Raw genomic sequence first — 8,652 nt, 5'->3', positions numbered from 1 at the left:
AAAGCGTGTTGGGGGGATGCAGAAAACACTGAAGCCGTTGTCCGAATGGGGAAACGAATCGATCTATCTTACATCCAAAAGGCCATGACCACCGGCTTTCCGGCCAAGGTTGGAAGCATTTCCGAAATGGTTGAATTTCCAAACTCTTAGCGTGCGGCCGTGGTTTAAGTATAGAAACTTTGTGTTCTCCCCTACGGCAGGTCTTATCATGGGGGAAGCCTCGTCAGAGAGGTCCACCGCATGAGCGTCTAGAGAAGTGATTCCAGTGATGGTTTCCCCTTGCCTTCCACTGATGATGATGAAATGATAATGAGGACAACACAACACCCAGTCCCTGAGCGGAGAAAATCTCCGACCCAGCCGGAAGTCGAACCCGGGCCCCTTACCGCGACAGACCGTTGCGCTGACCACTCAGCTATCGGGGCGGACTTAAGCCGAGTTTACACGACGACACTAGGTTGAAGGCAACTGCGCTACCGGCCACTGCGCATCCGCGCCGCGCGTTTGCGCGACTCGTCGGTAAAACTAAACACTTTCGGGCATGTTCCAACTTAGGTGACACTAGCTGCATGAGTTTTGAGGTTATGTGTGTTCGTAGTGTGTAGGCAAACTGAAATATGCAGTGAGGAACGGAGAATAATGTTCGCTTTTTGGATATCAATCCTTTGCATAGGTGTTTGTGGGATTTCAGTGATGCTGATTACAAAAATAAGTAATATATTGCTGCCCCTGAGACCTTCACGTGCGATCAGAACACAGAAAGTTTGGCAATATCTGAGCTGCAGGACAAAATTTATTGAATTAGAAGCACATATACAACCAAATTGTGAAAAATACAAGCAAATGTACGACTCACGCCCCGTCCTCACAGCTTTACTTCTGCCAGTACCTCGTCTCCTACCTTCCAAACTTAACAGAGGCTCTCCTGCGAGCTTCTGTTAAGTTTGGAAGGTAGGAGACGAGGTACTGGCAGAAGTAAAGCTGTGAGGACGGAGCGTGAGTCGTGCTTGGGTAGCTCAGTTGGTAGAGCACTTGGCCGCGAAAGGCAAAGGTCCCCAGTTCGAGTCTCGGTCCGGCACACAGTTTGAATCTGCCAGGAAGTTTCATATCAGCGCACACTCCGCTGCAGAGTGAAAATCTCATTCTACAAGCAAATGTAATTCTAGCTGTGGAAATGCTCTCGTCTAAAAGACTAAAATCCCATCGTTCGAGTTGGGCGACTCTTTTTTTTTTTTTTTTTCTCAAGGAATATTGTTGACAGGAATGAAGGCTACACAAATCAAGAAGCTGCATTCTTTATTTAATATGCATCTATCTGAAACGTCGCAGTAGTGCTCCCCATTCACATATGTTTGAATTTTGAAAGATTGCCACTGTACAGATCTATCTTCAAGAGAGTAGTTTACAAACCATTCCCTTCTTAATGCGGCCTTTTCGAATAATTACTGCTGTTAATGTTAATAATTATTGCTGTTAATGTTAATAATTATTGGTGTTAATGAAAAAGTGTCATCACCAACTAAATATGCATCTTGTAGCATGCTGAGTGTTCTCGTTTGTAATGCACGCAATGTGAAATGTAATTTTAGTTCTGGCGAAGAGCGTCATGCATTACAGTATCTTTATTCCTTATCGCAAAATTAACTCTATTTTGAAGAGATGTGAACAGTTCTGGTGACATTCTACGACAATTAAAAGAACTTCTTGGGTCTTCCATTACAAATCGTTTCAGCAAGAATGCTGAGCAACCGAGATGACGTCTTTTCTTCATCCAGTCACGAATCGAAACACGTTTCTCATTTTTTTCTTATGCAGCGATTCCACGCAACACGCTTTAACTCCATCACAACTCGTGCGACTTGCAGCTGCCAAAACTTTATTTCAGACACGACTCAGGAACCCACAAAACGACGAAACTGAAGTGTATACTGTTTTCGCCGTGTTGACAGTCAAATATGAAACCATTTGCGTGCAACTCATTCCACTCAACGAGTGGCGGAACCCAATGTCGTCGTGTAAACTAGGCTTTCAAGTATAGAGCGCACAGCAAAATGGCGCTATCCAACACCAGTGCCGTGTCAACTGTGGTGCACAGATGACAGGGACGAACGATGGCTGCGGAGATGTGTATGGGCGAATAGGTGTGCAGCTATTGAGCAACTGACAGCCCAGATGAACCAAGTCGCTACCAACAGTGTATCCACAGAGACCGTTCAACGAACGCTGCTGCGTAAGGGCATCCGCAGTAGGTGCCTGGTTCATGCTCCTATGTCGACTGCTGTCCGTGGGTGGTGAGCTGTGGAACTTGCAGGCCAATGCCGCAACTAGACGTCCACTGACTGGGGACAGGTGGCCTTTTCAGACCAAATATGTTTTATGCTCCATCAGACAGATGGCTGTTGGCATGTACGGCATAAAACGTCTGGTGGCAAACACCCTGAAACCAGGAGCAAGCGTTACGGTCTGGAAAATATTCTCGTGGCACTCCCTAAGTGGGCTGGTCATTTTGGAAGGCACAATATATCAACACGCATATGCACCTATTGCTGGGGACCATGTACACCCCAACATGCACTTCATTTTTCCTCGGCACGATGGCATCTTCCAGCAGGACAATGCAACGTGTCACACAGCTCGCAGTGTACGTACGTCCTTCAAACGGAACCAGATAATACACTACTGGCCATTAAAATTGCTACACCATGAAGATGACGTGCTACAAACGCGAAATTTAACCGACAGGAAGAAGATGCTATGATATGCAAATGATTAGCTTTTCAGAGCATTCACACAAGGTTGGCGCCGGTGGCGACACCTACAACGCTCTGGCATGAGGAAAGTTTCCAACCGATTTCTCATACACAAACAGCAGTTGACTGGCGTTGCCTGGTGAAACGTCGTTGTGATGCCTCGTGTAAGGAGGAGAAATGCACACCATCACGTTTCCGACTTTGATAAAGGTCGGATTGTAGCCTATCGCGATTGCGGTTTATCGTATCGCGACATTGCTGCTCGCGTTGGTCGATATCCAATGACTGTTAGCAGAATATGCAATTGGTGGGTTCACGAGCGTAATACGGAACGCCGTGCTGGATCCCAACGGCCTCGTATCACTAACAGTCGAGATGACAGGCATCTTATCCGCATGGCTGTAACGGATCGTGCAGCCACGTCTCGATCCCTGAGTCAACAGATGGGGACGTTTGCAAGACAACAACCATCTGCACGAACAGTTCGACGACGTTTGCAGCAGCATGGACAATCAGCTCGGAGACCATGGCTGCGGTTACCCTTGACGCCGCATCACAGACAGGACCACCTGCGATGGTGTACTCAACGACGAACCTGGGTGCACGAATGGCAAAACGTCATTTTTTCGGATGAATCCAGTTCTGTCTACAGCATCATGATGATCGCGTCCGTGTTGGGCGACATCGCGGTGAACGCACATTGGAAGTCTGTATTCGTCATCGCCATACTGGCGTATCATTCGGCGTGATGGTATGGGGTGCCATTGGTTACACGTCTCGGTCACCTCTTGTTCGCATTGACGGCACTTTGAACAGTGGACGTTACATTTAAGATGTGTTACGACCCGTGGCTCTACCCTTCATTCGATTCCTGCGAAACCATACATTTCAGCAGGATAATGCTCGACCGCATGTTGCAGGTCCTGTACGAGCCTTTCTGGATACAGAAAATGTTCGACTGCTGCCCTGGCCAGCACATTCTCCAAATCTCTCACCAATTGAAAACGTCTGGTCAATGGTGGCCGAGCAACTGGCTCGTCACAATACGCCAGTCAGTACTCTCGATGAGTTGTGGTATCGTGTTGAAGCTGCATGCGCAGCTGTACATGTACACGCCATCCAAGCTCTTTTTGACTCAATGCTCAGACGTATCAAGGCGTTATTACGGCCAGAGGTGGTTGTTCTGGGTACTGATTTCTCAGGATCTATGCACCCAAATTGCGTGAAAATGTAATCACATGTCAGTTCTAGTATAATATATTTGTCCAATGAATACCCGTTTATCATCTGCATTTCTTCTTAGTGTAGCAATTTTAATAGCCAGTAGTGTATATATGAAGATGGTATCTGTACTTTCGGACATGTCCGGAAGAACAGATACCATCGGTGACCATGCAGCTCGTTAGAATGAAATTACAATCAAATGAATATCCCTAGCTGCATACAGGCGTTGACACAAGTCAACGGGGACAGATGAAAATGTGTGCCCCTACAGGGACTCGAAATCGGGATCTATCGGCAAAAAGCCGCGAGTAATGAGTATAATGGGCAGAGGCCATATGAATATAGTGCGGGACAATAAGTTGGGAATGTGGGTCTCACGGGAGGCGTGCCAGAGAAGTCCCTGCAGTCGCCCTATCCTCTGTGTCCTCGGTGCCTCAGATGGATAGAGCGTCTGCCATGTAACTAGGAGATCCCGGGTTCGAGTCCCGGTCGGGGCAATCATTTTCACGTGTCCCCGTTGATCTATATCAACGCCCTGCGCAGCTGACGGTATTAATATAATTCTAATTTCGTTCTAGACGGCTGCAGGTCATCAAATACCAGACACCATATCCATATAAGTTATAGTTCTGCCGATACCGGCCATGACCTTCGTCTTCTGTGCGGCTGCACATATATTGCCCGAACTCTTACAGGACTTGGAAGAATGTCTTCCACGAGTAATGCGTGTGTTGGGGTGGGACACTACGAATGTAGTGTGTGGACATACAAGGTGACAATGTGAGTCTCGCGGGAGGCGTGGCCGAGATAGTCACTGCAGTCGCACCATTATCTGTGCCCTCGGTGGCTCAGATGGATAGAGCGTCTGCCATGTAAGTAGGAGATCCCGGGTTCGAGTCCCGGTCGGGGCACACATTTTCACGTGTCCCCGTTGATCTATATCAACGCCCGCGCGCAGCTGAAGGTATTAATATAATTCTAATTTCGCCTTATACATTCTCTTCCACCATGTCCCGCGCTGCAAGAGGTGGTAATTTAGGTGCAAAAGGCGGTTATTGAGACTTTTGACAGGTGGTAACAGTAATGTGACTGAACAGTGTACATCGAATAATTCAATTCACGCACCGCATTTCGACAGGCACGTGTGGATTCTGGCCGCGGACGCGCATCAATTTCCGTATGACGCCACGGCGACGGGGAGAAGCATTTCCACAGGTCTTCTAATTGTGATTCTGCACTTCGTGTGGGGTGCATAACTTACGCCTGATCTAACTGATAACACAAGACCTCACGTACTTCGAAAATTGTTTCCTTTTACATGCGAAATTTAACAAGTTTTCGTGCTGACACTGTTTCTGTTAACAATTAATCTAGATAAATAATTTTCAAATGTCTTTAGAGGGCTATTAAGAAAATACCATGTTTTTTTGGTGACAGCAGAACACTAACACACTGTCATGGGTCCGAACTCTACCTAACCAATTCGGTACAAACAAAAAAAGAGAGAGAGAAATGAAATAATAGTCATATTCTTGGAGTCCAGATGAATAATAAGATGCTCAATTCAGCAGATTTTGCTTTTCGAAGTGCCTTTCACTGTGTTGATTAGAAGACTATGGCTATTTCTTTCGTTTTCTGCTGTCGTTGCGAATTTTTCTTCTCTGTCAACGCCTGAGCTAAGTTGCTATGATACAGGACTTATATTCGAGAGAACAGTGTCTAATTCCTCCCAACTTGGTATAGATTTAGGTTTTTTGCAGTTCCTCAAACCTATTGGGGCGAACACCAGTACGCTTCCTTGAAGTTCTTCAGTTTCGATCAGCTTTCCTATCCTTATTCAATTGAGCTAGTGTCAGTCTTGTTATGATTTCGACATCACCAGGTCGTACAGCTCTAACATTCCAGCTACTGTATCACTTATGCTTTGCAAGATCTGCAAGGTCGTGGATGACTTGTTCGTGGAGGAGAGAATGCAAAGTACTTCTGTATGGACTATTAACAGGTGGATGCCTTGATTACTTCTTTATGGGTGACGCTTGGGACGTACGAGAGTATTCTGTTCCTTCTGTTGAAGTTTTCCATTGGATTGACAGTTACGTCCGCAGCTCGTGGTCTCGCGGTCGCGTTCTCGCTTCCCGAGCACCGGGTCCCGGGTTCGGTTCCCGACGGGGTCATGGATTTTCACCTGCCTCGAAATGACTGGGTGTATGTGTTATCCTCATTATTTCATCATCATTCATGAAAGTGGTGAGATTGGTCTGAGCAAAGGTTGGGAATTTGTACGGGCGCTGATAACCGCGCAGTTGAGCGCCCTACAAACCAAACATCATTATCATCGTTGACTGTTAACAGATGGGCTACTTCATTACTCCTTTATGGGCGTTGCCTGGGACGCATATGTGCTTTCTGTCCTTTCTGTTGAAGTTTTTATATTGGCACTCGGGAGTAATTGTCGGAAATCAAGGAATTAGAGTTTAATTATTGTCCTTACGAGTTTCGATGTCGACGGACTCTCTCGTATTCTGATCGTGGGTGGCCTCCTACGAATTTCATGGATTGTGGTGGTGGTGGTTGTTGGGATGTTTAAGGGGGACTAAACAGCGAAGGTCATCAGTCCCCCAATGGATTGTGTATGGATCTGACACAGTTATCTTAGTTTTCAGCTACTATCGATTTGTTATGCTGCCTGAGCCATACGTAACGCTGTTTCTGTACCAGGAGCACGCTAATACGTCTTCACGTCTCGCGAATTTGTACCAATTAGTGTTCGCAAATAAGCAAACACCGGGCACCTGAAGGCTTGTCGACGCGGTTCTTAGTGAAGCCAAGATAATCTCTGAAAATGATTATGTTCTTCAACGAGAAGGCGTGACAACACTAGGCTATTAAATAAAATTTATTTGAAGCAGCAGTATGGGCAGGAATTAGTTCGCTTTCACACAATAGTAAATTGTATGGCCGACAGGTTTGATGGCGATTGAACATACACTCAGATACACGCACCTGTTCATACGCGATGACTGTGAGACAACATGTATAACTTATCGGAAACACTGTTGAAGAAAAAAAATCTTCCTACTGCAGTGAACCCCGTATCAAAACAACTAAAACACGGAAAGGCATTGAGTCGTTCACACGAGGTAAGAATCACGCGGAAGCAATTGTCAGCAAAGACACTACCAAAAAGTATTTTGTTTAAATCAAGCAAGACAAAATCTATTTCTAAAGTTAGTATGTCATTATGTATCTTAGTTTTTGTGTTAAAAATGTTTTAATTCTGTGAGATTTTTCATCCTTTACAGTTTCCCTTTTGACTTTTAGGTTAATAAGCTGTGAAAAGAAATTTATTCTTTCCGCCTTATATCCTCAAAGCGCAGCTTCATGATAAATTTATTATCATTTTATTATTCGCCATAGCTGTTATGATTTTGCATTGTGTAATCTGCTTGCTGGACATTTTGGGTTTCGTGTGCTTTAAATCATACACTGTTGAGTATGAAATGTAAATAACACTTTGAAATTGTTTTTAAACGTGCAAGGGAAATCCTTATCCCAGCGTTCAAGAATAAACGTATTTACTAACCTCGGATGTACCTGCCCTGATAGATGAAATCATTGTGTGGCACATTGAATTTGCTGTCTGCGTATAATGAAATTCATCTGTATGTACCCACCAAGTGATAATGAAAATTTATATAATAGTTGAAGATACCTTTATTTTTGGGCTCCGTGCGTCCATATACTGCTGAATAATGCAACAACAGCTGTTATTGTATCTTATATGAAGTAAGGAGAACATCAAAAGCTGTATTGAGCATATGATTAAATATTTTTAACTTTCTTAATTATACGTTACAATTTGTTTTATGATACGTTTAGGTCCCGCCCGTGCAAACTTTAAACTGTGAGATTGCACAAAACACGTTAACTTTTCGTGAATTGCGAATTTGCTGCACGAATGCGTGACGATTCTCTACCGCCCAGATTCGCACATTGTGTCTGTTCACTTCACCATTAAGAAAAAATGTTGCTTCGTCACTGAAAACAAGTTTCGCACTGAACGCATCCTCTTCCATGAGCTGTTGCAACCGCGCCGAAAATTCAAAGCGTTTGACTTTGTCATCGGGTGTCAGGGCTTGTAGCAATTGTAAATGGTAAGGCTTCTACTTTAGCCTTTTCCGTAAGATTTTCCAAACCGTCGGCTGTGGTACGTTTAGCTCCCTGCTTGCTATATTCGTCGACTTCCGCGGGCTACGCGTGAAACTTGCCCGCACGCGTTCAAGTTTCTTCGCTCACTGCAGGCCGACCCGTTGATTTCCCCTTACAGAGGCATCCAGAAGCTATAAACTGCGCATACCATCGCCGAATGGAGTTAGCAGTTGGTGGATCTTTGTTGAACTTCGTCCTGAAGTGTCGTTGCACTGTTATGACTGACTGATGTGAGTGCATTTCAAGCACGACATACGCTTTCTCGGCTCCTGTCGCCATTTTGTCTCACTGCGCTCTCGAGCGCTCTGGCGGCAGAAACCTGAAGTGCGGCTTCAGCCGAACAAAACTTTATGAGTTTTTCTACGTATCTGTAGTGTGTCGTGACCATATGTCAATGAATGGAGCTACAGTGAATTTATGAAATCGCTTCAATCATTTGTAATAGCCCTGTAGTCTAGCTAATCTGCGT

The 8,652-nt window shown here is 45.1% G+C and overlaps 1 non-coding gene across 1 annotated transcript; it reads left to right on the top strand.

The window, feature by feature from the left end:
• The first annotated feature begins 4,810 nt into the window (after positions 1-4,810).
• On the top strand, positions 4,811-4,885 carry Trnat-ugu. Its single transcript has one exon. It is a non-coding gene; the product is annotated as a tRNA-Thr (tRNA).
• Positions 4,886-8,652: the final 3,767 nt, after the last annotated feature.

The sequence above is a fragment of the Schistocerca americana genome, chromosome 1 (assembly GCF_021461395.2).
Source record: "Schistocerca americana isolate TAMUIC-IGC-003095 chromosome 1, iqSchAmer2.1, whole genome shotgun sequence".
NCBI lineage: Eukaryota > Metazoa > Arthropoda > Insecta > Orthoptera > Acrididae > Schistocerca > Schistocerca americana.
Note: the sequence above shows the minus strand (reverse complement) of the source record. Positions and strands in the feature narration are given on the sequence as shown.